Source organism: Bombina bombina, chromosome 6 (genome assembly GCF_027579735.1).
Source record: "Bombina bombina isolate aBomBom1 chromosome 6, aBomBom1.pri, whole genome shotgun sequence".
NCBI classification, from domain to species: Eukaryota; Metazoa; Chordata; class Amphibia; order Anura; family Bombinatoridae; genus Bombina; species Bombina bombina.
The window spans coordinates 461583586-461603647 of NC_069504.1; the positions used below are offsets into that span (position 1 = coordinate 461583586).

At 36.7% G+C, this 20062-nt stretch overlaps 1 protein-coding gene across 1 annotated transcript in view; it reads left to right on the plus strand.

Moving 5' to 3' along the window:
- Positions 1–20062, plus strand: part of LOC128663085 (A disintegrin and metalloproteinase with thrombospondin motifs 2-like) — a 914348-nt gene that overhangs the window by 116280 nt on the left and 778006 nt on the right. The window lies entirely within an intron of this gene.

The window sequence follows — 20062 nt, forward strand, 5'->3', positions numbered from 1 at the left end:
GGCTAAGTCTTGTCCCATTTAAAAAATACATAGCCTGCTTATTTTTACTTCCAAAATGTAGAACCTTACATTTTTCCGTATTAAATCTCATTTTCCATTCACTTGCCCATAGTTCTAATTTTAGCAAATCCCTTTGCAAAGAGAGTTCATCCTGCTCTGACCTAATGACCTTACTTAACTTAGTATCATCTGCAAAAATAGAGATGTCGCTATTTAATCCTTGCTCCAAGTCATTTATAAAAATATTAAAAAGAACAGGGCCCAGTACTGATCCCTGGGGGACGCCACTGATTACCTTTGTCCAATCTGAGTATGATCCATTTACTGCTACTCGTTGCTCCCTATCTTTTATCCAGTTATTTATCCATGAGCTAACATTTTCAGCTATTCCCAGTCCCTTAATTTTGTGCATTAATCTCTCATGTGGCACTGTATCAAATGCCTTTGCAAAATCTAAGTATATCACATCAACTGATTCCCCTTTATCTATATTTTTACTTACTTCCTCGTAGAATCTAATTAGATTAGTTTGACATGATCTATTTCTCCTAAAGCCATGCTGATTAGAACTCATAATCTTGTTTACACGAATATGCTCATCAATATAATCCCTTATAATCCCTTCAAATATCTTCCCCACTATTGATGTCAGACTAACTGGTCTATAGCTTCCTGGATCATCCCTGCTTCCCTTTTTGAAGAGTGGCACCACATCAGCTTTACGCCAATCCTGGGGTACCATGCCTGAGGATAATGAGTCTTGAAAAATTAAGAGTAAAGGTTTGTCTATAACAGTGCTAAGTTCCCTTAACACCCTTGGGTGTATTCCATCTGGGCCTGGAGTTTTATTTACCTTAATATTTTTTAGTTTTTTCCTGATATCCTCTAAACAAAACCCAGTTAGTGGTATGGACTGGCATGTTCTATTCTGTTCCAAAGTATCATTCAATGGTTCCTCTCTTGTGTATACTGAAGAAAAAAACTGGTTTAGTACCTCAGCCTTCTCCCTGTCATTATTTATCATGCTACCCTCCACACATTTTAATGTACCTATATTATCCTTCTTAGATTTTTTGCTATTTATGTACTTAAAGAACCTTTTAGGGTTAGACTTAGAATCCTTGGCAATTAATTTTTCATATTCAATTTTGGCTAATTTGATTGCTTTTTTGCATGCTTTGTTACATTCCTTATAAATATTGTATGCTGAGTCTGTACTATTTTCTTTTAATAATTTAAATGCCCTACGTTTTTTCCTAATTTCTTTTAACACATTTATATTTAGCCATAACGGCTTATTTTTTTTATTTTTATTTTTATAACCATATGGTATGTATTGATATGTATATTTATTTAACAAATTTTTAAATATTATCCATTTATCCTCTGTATTTTTATTAGAAAATACATTGTCCCAATTTATATTATTTAATGATTTCCTTAAATCGTTGAATTTTGCTTTCTTGAAATTAAAAGTCTTAGTTAAGCCTTTAAAATTGTATTTAATTTAGTTAATTTATTTAATTATAGTGTAGTGTTAGGTGTTAGTGTAACTTAGGTTAGGTTTTATTTTACAGGTACTTTTGTATTTATTTTAGCTAGGTAGTTAGTAAATAGTTAATAACTATTTACTAACTAGTCTACCTAGTTAAAATAAATACAAACTTGCTTGTAAAATAAAAACAAACCCTAAGCTAGCTACAATGTAACTATTAGTTATATTGTAGCTAGCTTAGGGTTTATTTTACAGGTAAGTATTTAGTTTTAAATAGGAATAATGTAGTTAATAATAGTAATTTTATTTAGATTTATTTTAATTATATTTAAGTTAGGGGGTGTTAGGGTTAGGGTTAGACTTAGATTTAGGGGTTAATACATTTAGTATAGTGGCGGCGATGTTGGGGGTGGCAGATTAGGGGTTAATAAATGTAGGTAGGTGGCGGCGCTGTTAGGGACGGCAGATTAGGGGTTAATAATATTTAACCAATGTTTACGAGGCAGGAGTGCGGCGGTTTAGGGGTTAATATGTTTATTATATTATCGGCGATGTTGGGGGCTGCAGATTAGGGGTTAATAAATATAATGCAGGTGGCGACGATGTTGGGGCAGCAGATTAGGGGTTCATAAATATAATGTAGGTGGCGGCGGTGTCCGTAGCGGCAGATTAGGGGTTAAAAATTTTATTATAGTGTTTGCGATGCGGGAGGGCCTCGGTTTAGGGGTTAATAGGTAGTTTATGGGTCTTAGTGTACTTTTTAGCACTTTAGTTATGAGTTTTATGTTACGGCGTTGTACCATAAAACTCTTAACTACTGACTTTTAAATGCGTTAGGACTCTTGACGGGGTAGGGTGTACCGCTCACTTTTTGGCCTCCCAGGACAGACTCGTAATACCGGTGCTAGGGAAGTCCCATAGAAAAAAGACTTTAGGAAGTTTACGTAAGTCGTTTTGCGGTAAGGCCAAAGAAGTGTGCGGTGACCCTAAACCTTCAAGACTCGTAATACCAGCGGGCGTAAAAAAGCAGCGTTAGGACCTCTTAACGCTGCTTTTTTTACCTTAACGCACTACTCTTAATCTAGCCGTTAGTTTTTGCATTTCATCCTGTTCCTGTAGCTCTTTACAAATAAAATGTTCCTGTTTTCATAGCTTAAAGGTGCCAGATACTGACGCTTTGCCTCATCATAAAGAGCGCTGCCATATTTAAGTTGGACAGATAGCTCATCGTGCTAATGCACTGTTACAGAGATTTGTGGCAACCCAAGGGATGCTGGTTCGATCCCAGCAAGGTCCTTTCATCCTTCCGAGGTCGGTAAAATGAGTGCCATTAAGTTGGGTAATAATAATACCTGTTATCAGTTCCGCGAGTCGATTAAGTTTGAGGTTGTGCACTATACAAGTATCCAATTATTATATTGGAGCTGAAGTATTCTCATATTAATGAGGTTGTCAACTTTTTGACGACTGTATAAAGTGCTTCAGGTTTTTTTTTAATCATATTTTTTATTGAGGACAATAAAGATTGCATTCACATAAAGAAAAAAGGTTTACATGAAATCATCAACATTGCAAAAATCGTAACAAATTTGATCTATTTTAACATTTGTTAGTATGTCTAGATGCAAAATAAGAATTTGTTATTTACCTCAACATTTTCTACCTTATTCTTTAAGAGGTCCACCTAGACCTTGAGTACCCTTTAAATGTAGCACAGATAATGAAAGAATGCTGCCCCCCGCAAAAAAGCCTATATATAAACAGATGCATCACCCTACTGCTTTGCAACAGATTCATACCTTCTATTACATAAATCAATACAAGAAACCATAACTCAAGGGAAAAAAAGGGGGGGATCTCTCTCTCTCCTCCCCCTCTCCTCTCCTTTTAAATCTTATCACTGTGATTTTCACCAGATATTTAATAGGACAAGCTCAGAGTTTCTAAAGGGGAAGATCAAGTAATCTATTTCTTTTTGTGGGAGTGTCTTATGAGCGGTGCCGTGCCCATTTTCTAACAAATAAAACTATGTCTTTTTCTAAGCTCATATCGGTGTCTAATTGTTCCATAATACAATGCTTTTTTAGGTAATTCCTAATCTTGTTTATTCTCGGGGGCCTTTCCCTTTTCCAACTCTTGAAGATTAAATTCTTTGTGGCTATGATTATTAAATTGATAATTTTAGTCTTCTCTAGGGTTGAACTTTGGTTCATCAGAAGGATTATATCCTCCACACAAATAATTTTACCGGTAATCTTAAGGGATCTTGCAAACCAATAATTAAGTCTAGCCCATAACTGGTGTATTTTAGGGCATGACCATGTCATATGGATTAGGTCGGCCACCAGTAATGCACACTTTGGGCATTTTAAAAATTTAGGGTTGTACCATTTATAAACCTTTTCAGGGGTATAATAAGTACGGTATAAGAAGTTCAGATGGGCCTCTCTCCAGTTTGCCGATAGCGTAATCTGCAATATTTTATTTATAGAGTGTTTTATAGAATCACCCGAGATATTAATTCCTGAGATTAGGTTTCCCCATTTAGTAGCTATGTCTAATAAGTTCGCATCCCCTTTTTGTGAAACCAAAAGATTGTACCAGGTGGAAATTGAGAATATGCCATTCTTGGCCAAGATTGGCCATCCGTCTAACTTCCCCCATGTCCATCTCCAGGAAAAGGCCATAGCCTTATTAGATACATAATGCCTTATTTGTAAATAAGCGTAGAAGTCACAATGCTCCAAGTATTATGCAAATCTTGGTCTATAAATTGATGTAAGAAGGTCAGGCCCTTTTTCTGCCAGTTATGAAATAAAAAGTCCTGTGTACCATTTTGAAACTCAGGGTTACCTAAAACTGTCTGATATTTAGGTATTTCTGGGTTAATACAATGCAGTTTTCCAATTTTTTTCCAGGCCTGTATGACAAAGTAAATAGACTTAATTTGTTTGACCTGGGCGCTTATACTCCTGGAGGGGGGGGGGCAATGTGTAAGAGCTGTGGGCAGAAAGGGATATAATATACTTGACTCTAAACTATTGTTCGTAAAATAATCTGCATTCGATATCCAGTCAATCGTAATTCTGCCTAGGAAGACAAGGTTATATTTGCTTATATATGCTCTTGGGAGATACAATTTATTTATCGAGATTCTTGGCCTCTTTATTTGCCAGATGAAAACTCTAAGTGCTGTATTAAGGCCTTTTATATCTTTACTCTTAAGTAGCACCTGAAGATTCTGTAAAGTATACAATATTTTCGGTAAGAGGATAATTTTAAATAAGGCAATTCGGCCTGAGATTGAAATGGGGAGCTTTTGCCAGTTCTTCATGTGTTCTTTGATCTTTTTAAGAACAGGTGGAATATTAAGATTATACCAGTTCTGGGGTTGCAAAGAAATATTTATGCCAAGGTACTTAAAAGAATTAGTAACTATCCTGAAAGGTAGATGTAGGGCAGGATTATTTTGTTCTTTAAGCCACATTAGTTCTGATTTTGCAGTGTTGATTCTGTATCCTGAAAATGTTACAAATTTGTAACTCAAGTTTAATAATTTAGGAATATTAACTAATGTGTTAGAGATGTATACTAAAGCGCTGTCAGCATAAAGTGCTGTTTTTAATTCCATATTCCCTAACTTGATACCTTCAATCTCTCTTCTAATTTTCATCACTAATGGCTCTATCGCTATGTCAAATAGAAGCGGAGAAAGGGGGCACCCCTGACGTGTGCCCCTTTCTAAAGTTATAGTAGATGATTCTGAGCCGTTAACAAGGAGGAACTATGATACAAGTTTTCAATCAATTTTACAAAATTTTCCTTAAAACCGAAGCGAGAGAGTGTAGTTAATAAGTGATCGTAATGTACAGAATCAAAAGCCTTTTCGGCATCTATCGCAATAAATGCAACATCAGAGTGCGCTGAATTCTTACCTTCCATTCGGCTAGATTAAGAGTTGTGCGTTAGGTTTAAAAAGCAGCGTTAAGAGGTCCTAACGATGCTTTTTAACGCTGGTATTACAAGTCTTGCAGGTACAGGTGTACCGCTCACTTTTTTGGCCAGACTTGGAAATACCGCAAATACACTTACGTAAATTGTGTATCCTCTTTTTTCAATGGGACTTGCATAGCGCCGGTATTACGAGTCTGCCAAAAAGTTAGTGGTAGACCCTCTCCTGTCAAGACTGGTACCACATTTTAAAGTCAGTAGTTAAGCGTTTTATGGTACAACACTAAAATTTTTAACCCCTAATCTGCCAAACCGGATATCACCGCCACTATAATAAACATATTAACCCCTAAACCGCCGCATTCCCGCCTTGCAAACATTAGTTGAATATTATTAACCCCTAATCTGCCATCCCTAACATAGCCAACACCGACACCTACCTACATTTATTAACCCCTAATCTGCCACCCCCAACGTCGTCGCCACTATACTAAAGTTATTAACCCCCTAAATCTAAGTCTAACCCTAACCCTAACACCCCCTAACTTAAATATAATTAAAAGAAATCTAAATAAATATTCCTATCATTAACTAAATAATTCCTATTTAAAACTAAATACTTACCTGTAAAATAAACCCTAAGCTAGCTACAATATAACTAATAGTTACATTGTAGCTAGCTTAGGGTTTATTTTTATTTTACAGGCAAGTTTGTATTTATTTTAACTAGGTAGAATAGTTACTAAATAGTTATTAACTATTTAATAACTACCTAGCTAAAATAAATACAAAGTTACCTGTAAAATAAAACCTAAGTTACAATTACACCTAACACTACACTATAATTAAATTAATTCCCTAAATTAAATACAATTAAATAAAATTATCTAAAGTACAAAACCCCCCACTAAATTACATAAAATAATAAACAAATTACAAGATTTTTAAATTAATTACACCTAATCTAATCCCCCTAACAAAATAAAAAAGCCCTCCCAAAATATAAAAAGCCCTACCCTAAATTACAAATAGCCTTTAAAAGGGCCTTTTGCGGGGCATTGCCCCAAAGTAATCAGCTCTTTTAACTGTAAAAAAAATTACAAATCCCTCCCCAACATTAAAACCCACCACCCACACAACCAACCCTACTCTAAAACCCACCCAATACCCCCTTAAAAAAACCTAACACTAACCCCTTGAAGATCACCTTACCGGGAGAAGTCTTCATCCAACCGGGCCGAAGTCCTCAACGAAGCCGGGAGACATCTTCATCCAAGCCGGGTGAAGTGGTCCTCCAGATGGGCAGAAGTCTTCATCCAGATGGCATCTTCTATCTTCATCCATCCAGCGCGGAGCGGGTCCATCTTCAAGATATCCGACGCGCAGCATCCTCTTCATCCAACGGCTAAGACTGAATGAAGGTTCCTTTAAATGACGTCATCCAAGATGGCATCCCTTCAATTTCGATTGGCTGATAGAATTCTATCAGATTAAAGAGAACCAAGATAGCACACAGAGTCTCTATAGAAGTGCGCAAATGATCACAGCATGTGGCAGATGGCGGATTCGGCAACCAGCAATCCAGGCAGCTCTCTTAGAAATGGTAAGTGGACAACGGAAACCTGTGGATGACAGATGGAAGAGGCGCCTCATGGGACAAGTATCGTTTTAGGCAACAGAGGGATACACATTAGCAGCGGACCCCCCACACAGAGTGTTACTCACAAGAGTGGCGGTACAAACGTGTACCCAGACAAGCAGGACGGAACCAAAAGTCGCCCGTCAGACAGGCGTAAGCTCGGTACGCTAGGCAAACGTCACTCAGCAAGCAGCGTCAGAGTAGACCCAGCAGGGGAACCAATGGAGTCGAAGGAAACTCGACACAGCGGACCTCCAAAGGGGATCAGGAACGTAACCAAATTGCTCCAGCGGCAATAATAATAGAAAACAGGCAGGTGTGATGTACTCAAGGATACATTTATTGAGTACAAACAGATAAAAACAAGCGTACAGCAACGCGTTTCTCAACAAATAGTCGTTTCATCAGGCTGATACTAATACATGGAAATACCTGCTCTATTTATAACACACCTGTGTCAATCACAGAGCTCCTGCTACCGACACACCTCCAGATGGGGATAACTAATGATAGGATGTGAATCGAGTGGGAGGTGTCTCAGGAGCCGGAGCTAAGGATGGACTACAAACAACAAATAACATACACAAATATTTCAAACATTCTGAATTATATGTTCGTAATTGATCTGTCCTTACAGAAAATATACACATTCAAATCATACATGTAATAAATATTACTGTAACAGCATACAACATGTGGAGAATTAAAACGCTCACAAATTAAGATCATAGTTTAATAAAATATAATAATAATAATGTATCATAATAACCCAGTATCATTAAAAGATTCAGAACAGATATAAAAATAATAATAATGGTCCAGTATAATAAAAAGGGGCTGAATAATGATTTAAAAGATTATTAAATAGAGAATGAGAGAAGTGTTTATAAAGGGGGGGGGGGCAATCCTTGGATAATAAGGGGGTAAGACTAAAAGGACCAGCGAAAAAGACCATTTCAAAGTCCTATAAATATAAGGGGGTCCTATAAAGTCCTACTACTAATTACTAAAAACTCCAGATAAATAATAAATTACAATATTAATCTTAGTCGCTGACTATACTAGGTGCTCAAATGTAATTATAAAATTGGAAAATAAAAGATATGGGTTGAGTGACTGGAAACAACTCTAATGGATGGCCCTAATTGATGGAAGTTATACTAATAATGACTAAAAGCACCAGAAAAAAATAAATCAAACAGTATTAATCTTAGTCATTGACTATACTAAATGCTCAGATGTAAATATAAAGATAAAAATAAAGAATAAAAGATATGGATTGAATGACTGGATACAGCTCTAGTGCATGGCCCTAATTAGTGGAAGGCTGCTAGGTCAATACACAAATTTAACCCATCAGGATGCATACATTTCAAAACATGGATCCAATACGTTTCTCTTTGTCTTAATCTAAAATACCTATTACCCCCCTTTATAAACACTTCTCTCATTCTCTATTTAATAATCTTTTAAATCATTATTCAGCCCCTTTTTATTATACTGGACCATTATTATTATTTTTATATCTGTTCTGAATCTTTTAATGATACTGGGTTATTATGATACATTATTATTATTATATTTTATTAAACTATGATCTTAATTTGTGAGCGTTTTAATTCTCAACATGTTGTATGCTGTTACAGTAATATTTATTACATGTATGATTTGAATGTGTATATTTTCTGTAAGGACAGATCAATTACGAACATATAATTCAGAATGTTTGAAATATTTGTGTATGTTATTTGTTGTTTGTAGTCCATCCTTAGCTCCGGCTCCTGAGACACCTCCCACTCGATTCACATCCTATCATTAGTTATCCCCACCTGGAGGTGTGTCGGTAGCAGGAGCTCTGTGATTGACACAGGTGTGTTATAAATAGAGCAGGTATTTCCATGTATTAGTATCAGCCTGATGAAACGACTATTTGTTGAGAAACGCGTTGCTGTACGCTTGTTTTTATCTGTTTGTACTCAATAAATGTATCCTTGAGTACATCACACCTGCCTGTTTTCTATTATTATTGCCGCTGGAGCAATTTGGTTACGTTCCTGATCCCCTTTGGAGGTCCGCTGTGTCGAGTTTCCTTCGACTCCATTGGTTCCCCTGCTGGGTCTACTCTGACGCTGCTTGCTGAGTGACGTTTGCCTAGCGTACCGAGCTTACGCCTGTCTGACGGGCGACTTTTGGTTCCGTCCTGCTTGTCTGGGTACACGTTTGTACCGCCGCTCTTGTGAGTAACACTCTGTGTGGGGGGTCCGCTGCTAATGTGTATCCCTCTGTTGCCTAAAACGATACTTGTCCCATGAGGCGCCTCTTCCATCTGTCATCCACAGGTTCCCGTTGTAGAATTCTATCAGCCAATCGGAATTGAGGTAGAAAAAATCCTATTGGCTGATGCAATCAGCCAATAGGATTGAGCTTGCATTCTATTGGCTGATTGGAACAGCCAATATAATGCCAGCTCAATCCTATTGGCTGATTGCATCAGCCAATAGGAATTCTATCAGCCAATCAGAATTGAAGGGACGCCATCTTGGATAACATCATTTAAAGGAACCTTCATTCAGTCTTAGCTGTCGGATGAAGAGGATGCTCCGCGTCGGATGTCTTGAAGATGGACTCGCTCCGCGCCGGATGGATGAAGATAGAAGATGCCATCTGGATGAAGACTTCTGCCCGTCTGGAGGACCACTTCGCCCGGCTTGGATGAAGACTTCTCCCGGCTTCGTTGAGGACTTCGGCCCGGTTGGATGAAGACTTCTCCCGGTAAGGTGATCTTCAAGGGGTTAGTGTTAGGTTTTTTAAGGGGGTATTGATTGGGTTTTAGAGTAGGGTTGGTTGTGTGGGTGGTGGGTTTTTAAGTTGGGGGGGATTTGAAATTTTTTTTACAGGTGAAAGAGCTGATTACTTTGGGGCAATGCCCCGCAAAAGGCCCTTTTAAGGGCTATTTGTAATTTAGTGTAGGGTAGGGCTTTTTTATTTTGGGGGGGCTTTTTTATTTTGTTAGGGGGATTAGATTAGGTGTAATTAGTTTAAAAATCTTGTAATTTGTTTATTATTTTCTGTAATTTAGTGGGATAATTTTATTTAATTGTATTTAATTGTATTTAATTTAGGGAAACAATTTAGTTATAGTGTAGTGTTAGGTGTAATTGTAACTTAGGTTAGGTTTTATTATTAGCGTTGATTCTAACTACAGCCTGATCATTCAGGGTTGGTATTGAGATGCCTTTCCAGAATTCCTCACTATTCAGCTTATCTGATGCTTTAAGAGCATATAGATTTGAGTAATAGTTATGAAAAAGTTCCGGTATTTCTTCTAAAGTTTTATATTCCTCATCTTTGTCTTTAGTTAAGTCAATTATGGAGGTTTTCTTTCGATTTTGCTTCCGTAACTTCTCTTTCTCTAGTTCTATTCTTTTTTTTAGACTAACTGCGTAAATTTCCCTCCTAAGAACAGCTTTAGCTGCTTCCCAATAGATTAGTGGTTTATCCAATGACTCTTTTTAGCTTTTGAAGATGTGAAATTATTATTTTACGTTTGATTGGGGAGGTGATGAGAGGGTGATGTTGCCTACTTTAGTCATTGCTCATATAAATGTGGAGAGAGATGGGGAAGAGGAAGACGAGAAAGAGAAAAAAAACCCCATAATGAAATAGGTACTTGTTATACATTTCAAAAACAAGACAGGGAGAGAACCATTCATCCTTCTACAAGATGTTTGCTGGTCAGCAGTTTCTCTGCCTCTATTGCTGAATCAAAAAGAGATTTTGTCCCTCTATCTCAACTCTTAACTTTGCTGGGTACAAAATGTTGCTCTGAGTCCTAATTTAATCATTTTCCCAATCATTTTCATTGAAGAGGACTGGTTGATTTTTACGAAAATACTATAAAAACATTTCTTTATCTTTGAAATTCAAAAATGTGGCTAAGATTGGTCTGGGTTTAGTGGGGCCTTTTGGATTGTTACATTATTCCCCCAGTCTGTGTACTCTCTCAATAATAATTGGTGCCGGAGTGAGGGGAATATTCAACAACTGTACAAGTGAGTGAATAATACATTTAGTCAGATCTTCATGGACTATGTTCTCTGGGACCCCTATAATCCTTAAGTTGTTTCTTCTCGATCTATTCTCAAGTTCCTCAATTTTATTTTGTAATTTAATAATAGTAGTATGATTATCCTCTATTTTATTTTCATGAGAACTTGCTATATCCTCAAGGTCAGAGATTCTCTGTTCAGCTTCCTGTAATCTGTTGGCAAACTGCCTAACTTCTTTAGATAAGAAGGATATATCTTGTTTGATTTCAGATTTGAGTAAATCAAATTTGGGGTTCAGAGCTTCAATAATGCTATCATTCAATGTTTGGTTCTCCTGAAGGTTGTGTTTAGTAGTATGGATCCCCTCGGAGTGTATTTCAGCTAGTGTTTCAATAGAGTTTTTGGCTCTCCTCTCTCTCTGTTTGTTTGCCACAACTGGGGTGGTGCTTTTAGTGCGTGCCCCAAGGCAGAAACCAGGCAATCTGCGTTCTTATAGCAGAAACTGAAGGGTGTCTGCAGAAAGAATGACAGTGGCAGTTAAAAAGATTTTTTGCCTGCACTTTTAATTTCTGCCTGCAGGTGTCACTGTTTACACTCAATGTAAATATTTGCTACATTTCTCTCTTTTCAATTTACTTCTACTTCCTGAACTCCAGTGCTGTAAAGGGTAAAATCACATTGCAGAAAAAGTAAGTCAGGGCTTAACAAATTTACTCTAGGAGTGTAGGAACCAACCAAAATACTAAGACTTTTTTTTCTTTATTAAGCATGTGTGTGTATATGTTGTGTGTGTGTTTGTGTATATGTTGTGTGTGTATGTTGTGTGTGTATATGGTGTGTATGTTGTGTGTGTATATGTTGTGTGTGTGTGTGTATATGTTGTGTGTGTGTGTATGGTGTGTGTGTATGTATGGTGTGTGTATATATGCTGTGTGTGTGTAAATGTTGTGTGTGTGTAAATGTATATGGTGTGTGTATATGGTGTGTGTGTGTATATGGTGTGTGTGTATATGGTGTGTGTGTATGTTGTGTGTGTGTGTATGTGTTGTGTGTGTGTATATGGTGTGTGTGTGTGTGTATATGGTGTCTGTGTGTTTGTATATATGTTGTGTGTGTTGTGTATATGGTGTGTGTGTATATGTTGTGTATATGGTGTGTATGTAAATGTTGTGTGTGTGTGTGTATATATGTTATGTGTGTGTATATGTTATGTGTGTATATATATGGTGTGTGTATGCTGTGTGTGTATGGTGTGTGTGTGTATGTTGTGTGTGTGTGTATGGTGTGCAGGTGTGTATATATGGTGTGTGTGTGTATGGTGTGTGCGTATGTTGTGTGTGTGCGTATGTTGTGTGTGTGTGTATATGTTGTGTGTGTATATGTTGTGTGTGTATGTGTTGTGTGTATGTATATGTTGTGTGTGTGTATGTATATGTTGTGTGTGTGTGTATGTATATGTTGTATGTGTGTATATGTTGTGTGTGTGTATATGTTATTATTATTATTATTATTATTATTATATTATTATCAGCGCCAACAGGTTCCGCAGCGCTGTTGTGTGTGTGTATGTTGTGTGTGTGTATATGTTGTGTGTGTGAATATGTTGTGTGTGAGTGTATATGTTGTGTATATGTTGTGTGTGTGTGTATGGTGTGTGTGTAAATGTGTGTGTGTGTGTGTATATATGTTATGTGTGTGTATATGTTATGTGTGTGTATGGTGTGTGTATATATATATGGTGTTTGTATGGTGTGTGTGTGTGTGTGTGTGTATGGTGTGTGTGTGTAGGGGTGTGTGTAGGGGGTGTGTATATGGTGTGTGTGTGTGTATATAATGTGTGTGTAGAGATCACAGAAGCTAAAACTTTACCAAATAAGTTAATTGGATATGAACATTATTGGAATAATGGGGTTGTGGACCCTTACCAAGCCTTTTTCAGAATACTGTGAATATCCCTTTAAATCATTTGGGAAAAGCTTCAGCCTTTGTCATATATAACATCATTTTTTTTTTTTTTTAATGGGTGTGTATTATATTATTAGTTCTTCCAGTGTTTTTTTTTTTTTTTTATGGTTTGTGTGTGTATGGTGTGTGTGTGTGTATATACATTATTATAATAATAATTTTGACATGTGACATTATGGGAAGGAAAAAAAAAACAATTTTGTTGCAAGATAGATAATCTTATATAAGTTTCATATGTCTATAATGGGTCTGAAAGGATATCATATTTTGTTATTTTGTTGATTTTTTTAAGTTTAAAGATACATTTACAATAGAACATTTTAATGATTATATAGATATGTGTTGAGTGTTAAGAGGCATTTTGAAAGAGATGATGTGTGCTTCCATCCATTATGTAACTGATAATGTAATGTGTGATGTCAGTGATAATGTTTTAGATGATGTCATCTGATGTCAGAATTGATCACATTTATGCAACTAATGATGTCATATAGAATGTCATTAGTAATAAATGGAGCTAAATCTCTGTTGTTAACATAATTTTTTGGCAATCTAATACATATACTGTAGAGTATGCTCTTACTCTTGGGTTTGTTGCATAAGTTCATAAATTATATGCAAGGAGGTTCACCAAGGGAATGTGGTAAACATGGTAGTGTAGTTGCAACCTCCTACCCCGCCACATACGAAAACACACACTAACACATGTACACATACAAAAACACACACTAACACATGTACACATACAAAAACACACACTAACACATGTACACATACAAAAACAAACACACACACTAATATGAGTGATAAGCAAAAATAAAATGTTTAATATTAAAGGTCATGCCTTTAGAATCATTGATTTCCATGTCACTCAAAAAGTTAATGTTGCTGCTACTTCTCAGGAGATGGATCTGTTCAAAAGACATTCAAAGGTTAGCACAGACAGATTACTTATATGTCAGCCCTGTAGTCAAATCAACATCCAAAGATGTTGACTCTTAATGGATACGGATAGTCTAGGGCGCGTTTTGGCACTGACACAGAAAAACTCAGATAGGAAGCCAATGTCATGAAAAAGTGGAATATAGTAAAAAGGTCGGATCACAGAAGATCTAATGAAGAAGCTCTAGCAGGCAGAATGTGTAGAGAGAATAATAAACAGAGCTATATATTTATATATACTGTATATATATATATATATATATATATATATATATACTGTATATATATATATATATATATATATATATATATATATATATATATATTTAGGGGGATATTTATCAAGCTATCAACAGCAACGTAATTGTGGCGAGCTTGATTTCGACCTAGTTATTAAAGCCTACAGACCGGCAAAAGTTGAAATCTGTGACGTAACCTACGATCCGCCTGTCTCAATCCGACACAGATCGATGCTTACGTCATTACAGATGTTCCGAATACACATTCAGCACTATTTGACACTTTTTCAAAGTTATCAAATAGTTAACCAGTATGCTTGCGGATATTCCGGCCCAGCGTACCTGGTTTTCAATCCTCCACCCTGGAGGCCGCGGATGCCATAGGAATCAATAGGAGTCTGAAAGCAGCGAAAGCTTATGTCGATGCTGCCAGATATCCCATTTATTTCTATGGTAGAAAACCAGTAACATTTACACCTAACACCCTAACATAAGCCCCGAGTCCAAACACCCCTAAGCTGCTGCCCCGACATCGCTTCCACCTACATAATGTTATTAACCCCTATTCCGCCGCTCCCTGACCCCGCCGCAACCTAAATAAAGTTATTAAAATTATTAATTAACCTACCCTAACTATTATACTAAAATTACATTAAACTACCAATTAAATTAACTATATTACTTATTAAAAAACCTAACCCTACTCAAATTATTTAAATCTACAATTAAAAATGACTAAATTACAAAAAAATAAACACTAAGTTAAAAAAAAAAAAACCACAGTATCAAAAATAAAAAAGAATTACACCTAATCTAATAGCCCTATCAAAATAAAAAGCCCCCCCCCAAATAAAACAAAACCCTAGCCTACAATAAACTACCAATGGCCCTTACAGTTTCTGAAGTTCCGCTTGATCCATCCAGCCGGCAAGAAGTCTTCATCCAGGCGGCCTCTTCCATCTTCATTCAACCGGCGAAGTCTTCATCTATGCGGCCTCTTCTATCTTCATCCATCCGGCGAGGAACGGGTCCATCCTATAAATATCCGACGAGGATCTCCTCTTCAATACGGTCTCTGCCGTAAACTGGATCTTGAATGCATGTGACGTCATCCAAGATGGCGTCCCTTGCATTCCTATTGGCTGAAAGGTTCCAATCAGCCAATAGGATTAGAGCCACTAAAATCCTATTTGCTGTACTAATCAGCCAATAGGATTTGAGCAGCTCTAATCCTATTGGCTGTTCCAATCAGCCAATAGGATTGAGCTCTCATCCTATTGGCTTATTGGAACAGGCAATAGGATGAGAGCTGCTCAAATCCTATTGGCTGCAAAAACTAAATCAAAGCCTTATAAAATGTAATGAGGTCTTAGCTGGGAGGTAGTTATAAATATATGAATATTAAAGGTATATGGAGGTAAACATTAAAATTTCATGATTTAATTAAAGTGTACAAATAAATAAATAAAACATCTATTTTCCTTGAGAACATATCTATGTAGGTTCATGAGCGTCCATGTGTTTTGAACACTGTATAGCAGCAGTGTTGGAAACAATGTACATCATTGTTACAATCGTATATTGATTTGTTTTTTTTTTAAATAGATTTTTATTGAGGTTGTGCGAAAATAATACAACTTGTGAGAAATAACATATCATAAGATAAACATAAATGATACATTTCAATTTGACTGCTTCCATATAGATAAAAAAAATTCACATTATAGGTAATGCTATGCAGAAGACTGGAACCTCTTTTTCATTTTTACCTAATCTGAACACAATGTGTTTCCTCATTTGACACTGGAAGCAACTCTTCTACCTCGTGAAACTTGTAGCAAACTCTAGGAGAGGAAAGTGGGCAATTTGAGTGGACCTATAAACTTGAAATAGGTTAACAATTAATGTTTGAAATGATATCAACAATAAAGGTGTCATTCCTATGTTTAAATAATATGGTGAGATATGTAGGTTTGGTGTAATAATTAGGGTGCGGTATAGGCAAGATGGACCGCATAGTTAACCCTCCAGAATTGGGAGGTTTATTATTATGGGGGGGGGGGGGAGGTGGGAGCTTGAGTATACTAAGCAGAATATATCAAGTATGTGCCATATATTGGCATCTGTATATGCGATGGCTGCAATGAGAGCAGTGGTTGAAAGCCAGTTTTGTGTATGCACAGTAACTTGTCTCGGAGCTTTAAAGTATAGATTTGGACTGGCACCTTTCTAATTATTAGTACTTGCCTAGAGGCGTAACAATGGAATTAAACTAAAACTTTTGCAACATGCTTTCAACAGAGGTATATAGAGACATTGGAAGCTTTTAAAATGTAAAAGTGGTGGGATATTCCGAAGTATATAGTCATTTGAAGACATCTAGTAAATATAGTATACAAAAGACTATACAGAAGAATAATGCTAATTGCGTAGATCTATATGTGAGATGGTTTTCCTAGAGAGTAATAGACCTAGACACGCATGTAATACACTAATCTCTAGTAGATTAAGGGTTACAAAATATATGAATAGACTGAGGCCAGTCTAAATAATTAGTAACTCAGATAACACTAAAATTAAACAGCTCTACCTTCAGGGGGTGTATATGTTGGAAACGATACATTTAGAATATTCAACTGTAAACAAGTGAGCAAACAATACACTGCAAAAATCAATGTTAAATGGGAAACAAGGTATCGGGAGTGAGCTTTCTGGAGTATAAAATACACTAGGAGGAAAGGGCAATATGATGTGGTATAAAAAATGCTCCACAAATATATAGACCAGCCAGTACCCATTTTATATTGTAGCTACCATCTCAAAGCACATTAACCCAAGTCAGAGTATGATCTTATTTGCATAGCTATCTAGGAGAGCTGTAAATGAAAAGCTGCATGGGCAGTATTATAAAGAAGTGTGAACAGATAGCCATAGACACTTCAGTAACGTGTCCTGCAAAACTTAGCCCACTCCAACTTTGCTGGGGCAGTAATGGCATAGTTCCATAAACAAGTATGGGTCTACTAAAGTGATGTATAATAGTTCCCGTGGCGTAGGCTGGATGTCAGTTCTTAGGTAGTCCAGGATACCACCGGGGTCCCATCCTCTCAAAAGGGGGGAGATTGCGTAGAAAGTTACATGTACTTGTAATGGAGCTAGCAAGGTATGCTCTGAGGCGTGGAAGAGAACATGTGGATTTGTTGCTGTTGTAGAGGGTGTGCAATGTGCAGCTTTAGGTTTCCACAGCTATGCTCATATTTCTGGGTACGAATCACTTGTAGATTGTAATCAGCATGCTCCTGTACGTGCAGCATGGCTGCTCTGAGCGCTTCAGATGCGATTGCACTAGCTGGAGGCATAGTTTTTAGGCTTTTGATAGCATTATCTGCCCTTCTAGCTGTCACTTCAACATGATGTGCTAACTTCTCTGCTGCACTAAAATCCCGATCTTCTGTAGATATGCTAAAGGAAGGGGACGAGCGCCGGGGGCCCCAGAACACCACCCCCATCCCTTTCGATCAAAATAGGTTCAGTTAAATTGGGTTGCTGGGAGTAACAAGTGCCACTTCTGTTAGGCGTTGCGTACAGCTTGTCTGCTAAGGCAGCGTGATGGCTTTCAAGCAGGCATCTTAGCTCCTCTAGGAAATAGGAAGAAATCTCCATGTTTAGAGCCTGATAGGAAATGTTAAGGAGGAATATATTTTTAGCTTCCCTTAAGCTAAATAGTTGACTGCAGATCTGCAAGTAAAATGTGTTATCCTAAAAATGGCGGCTCCCTCCCTGTGAAGTTAGTGGGGCAGTTATGCTCTTCGACGTGTTGTTACCTCCAGAGTCTTACCAGAATATTTCCAGCTACACTTGTCCCTGTAGTCCCTCAAGTGCAAAGCGTTGGTTCAAGTTTATGGTCACCCAATTCACATTGTCACTATAGAGTAGGACAGTAATGGTGAGTCAGTGCAATCTCTCCGGCTCCTTAAAAGCTCATAACAGCAATATGATAGTTCTTGGGTCCATCCACATAGACGTTGATCAAAAAGTTGTTGTAGTATGTGAAAAGACCACTAATTTAGGATCCTGGAACTGGGAGCTGCACCGAGACACATCCGACCAGTTTGGCAGTTGGCTCCGCCCCACAATCGTATATTGATTTAAACATTGAAACAAGCACAAAGCAGTAATTCAACCACATGGCTGCAATATAAAGGCACTATATCACAACCAGTATAAACAGCAACAGTTCAGAGTGCCAATGCCGATGAAGACAGGGACTCTGTCAAACGTCCCCAATCCAATATAATAGAAATAGTAAAAAGCTTGTCTATCTGGAATAAAAGTTTGTTACTAAGGAAGTGCTGTGGCAATATAAAGACACAGGCGGAAATGACAAGCAGTCGTGCGTCTGCTCGCTAAGGACAGGCCCAGCTGTGAGTCGCCCTACCCCACTATGGCTAGAATGTGAGGGTCAAAAGGGCGCTTTATCTGGCAACAGGGTACTTTTTTAGATTCTAAGTCTCCTATTATTTGTTGAACTCTGCTATACTCACACTATCCATAGGGTCTTTATGATTGTAATAGTTTTATAGGTATTTTGCAATAGTGTATCTATAAAAATGTTTTAAATTATTAGTGCCTTTAATTGCATTATCTGAATTTATAATTAAATAATTTTTAATGCTAAGTAGTCCATTCTTGTCAATGTTTCTTTGTACTAGTAAATGTGTTTTGAATGGAATTTATAAGTATTTAAAATTCTGATTAAAAACGTAAATGTTATTTTTTTTAAATGTACTATTTATTGTTACCAGTCATAAATAGCTTTTTTATTATCAGACCAGTTATTTGTGGAATTCTAATTACAACAAACCTTGTAATCTTGTCTTTTTACCAAGTAGAAATAGGGCAACATAATATAGTAATTTTCATAAATAGTTTATTATTTTAGAAATGCATGGGAAATTCTGAAAATTAGTATAAAAAAAAAAAAAAATCCTGACACCATACATATCACTACTGACACAATATATATATCACACAACATGCAATTGAACCAGAAATTATATTATTAGAATGCACAAGCTGTGCTGAAGAAAGTGATATACTGTATTTTGCTTTAATAATATTTATTAAGAGAAATAGCATTTAAAACCACACACAGGAGAGGTTTAGGGAAATAGACTTGGCTGTACATTTCAAATTACTTTTGTCAGGAAAAAGGTTGTATTAGAACATTCTTCATTATTGATCTTTACACAGCTGTGCAACAAAATAAGAATCTTGCAAACAGAAAATTAGAAATAATTCTGAGGGTGTTTTTGGGATGTCACTTAAACTGCTATACTCTTAGCGATCTGCATGAAAAACCATGCTTTTATTTTGCACTCCAGGATTGCAAAACATGCACAGACTTTTACATATGTAGATAGAAATATATGGGTTTGATCACAAAAAATGTTTTTCATAGATTTATAATGGTGTTATTCTGTTAAAAGTAATTTTATAAGGGTTTCTAAAGAATTGTGATTGACCTTATATCCTTATTCTTTGCTATGTATAATATTGCAGCAGATTGGCAGATTGGGTTTATTGAGCGGCTTTATAATTTTTTTTATTCCTTTGTCTTTTTTTGCCTTTGTGTAAAACTGTGCTTGCCCCACACTCCCTAGAGAGACTAAAAGGCTGATTCTCTAACTTAGGTTTTCAAAATGCTGCAAATTGCCTAGACCAGCTATTTGTTTTGCAGTAATTTGAAAACCTGGGTTACAGAATTAGATTGTTGGCTTGT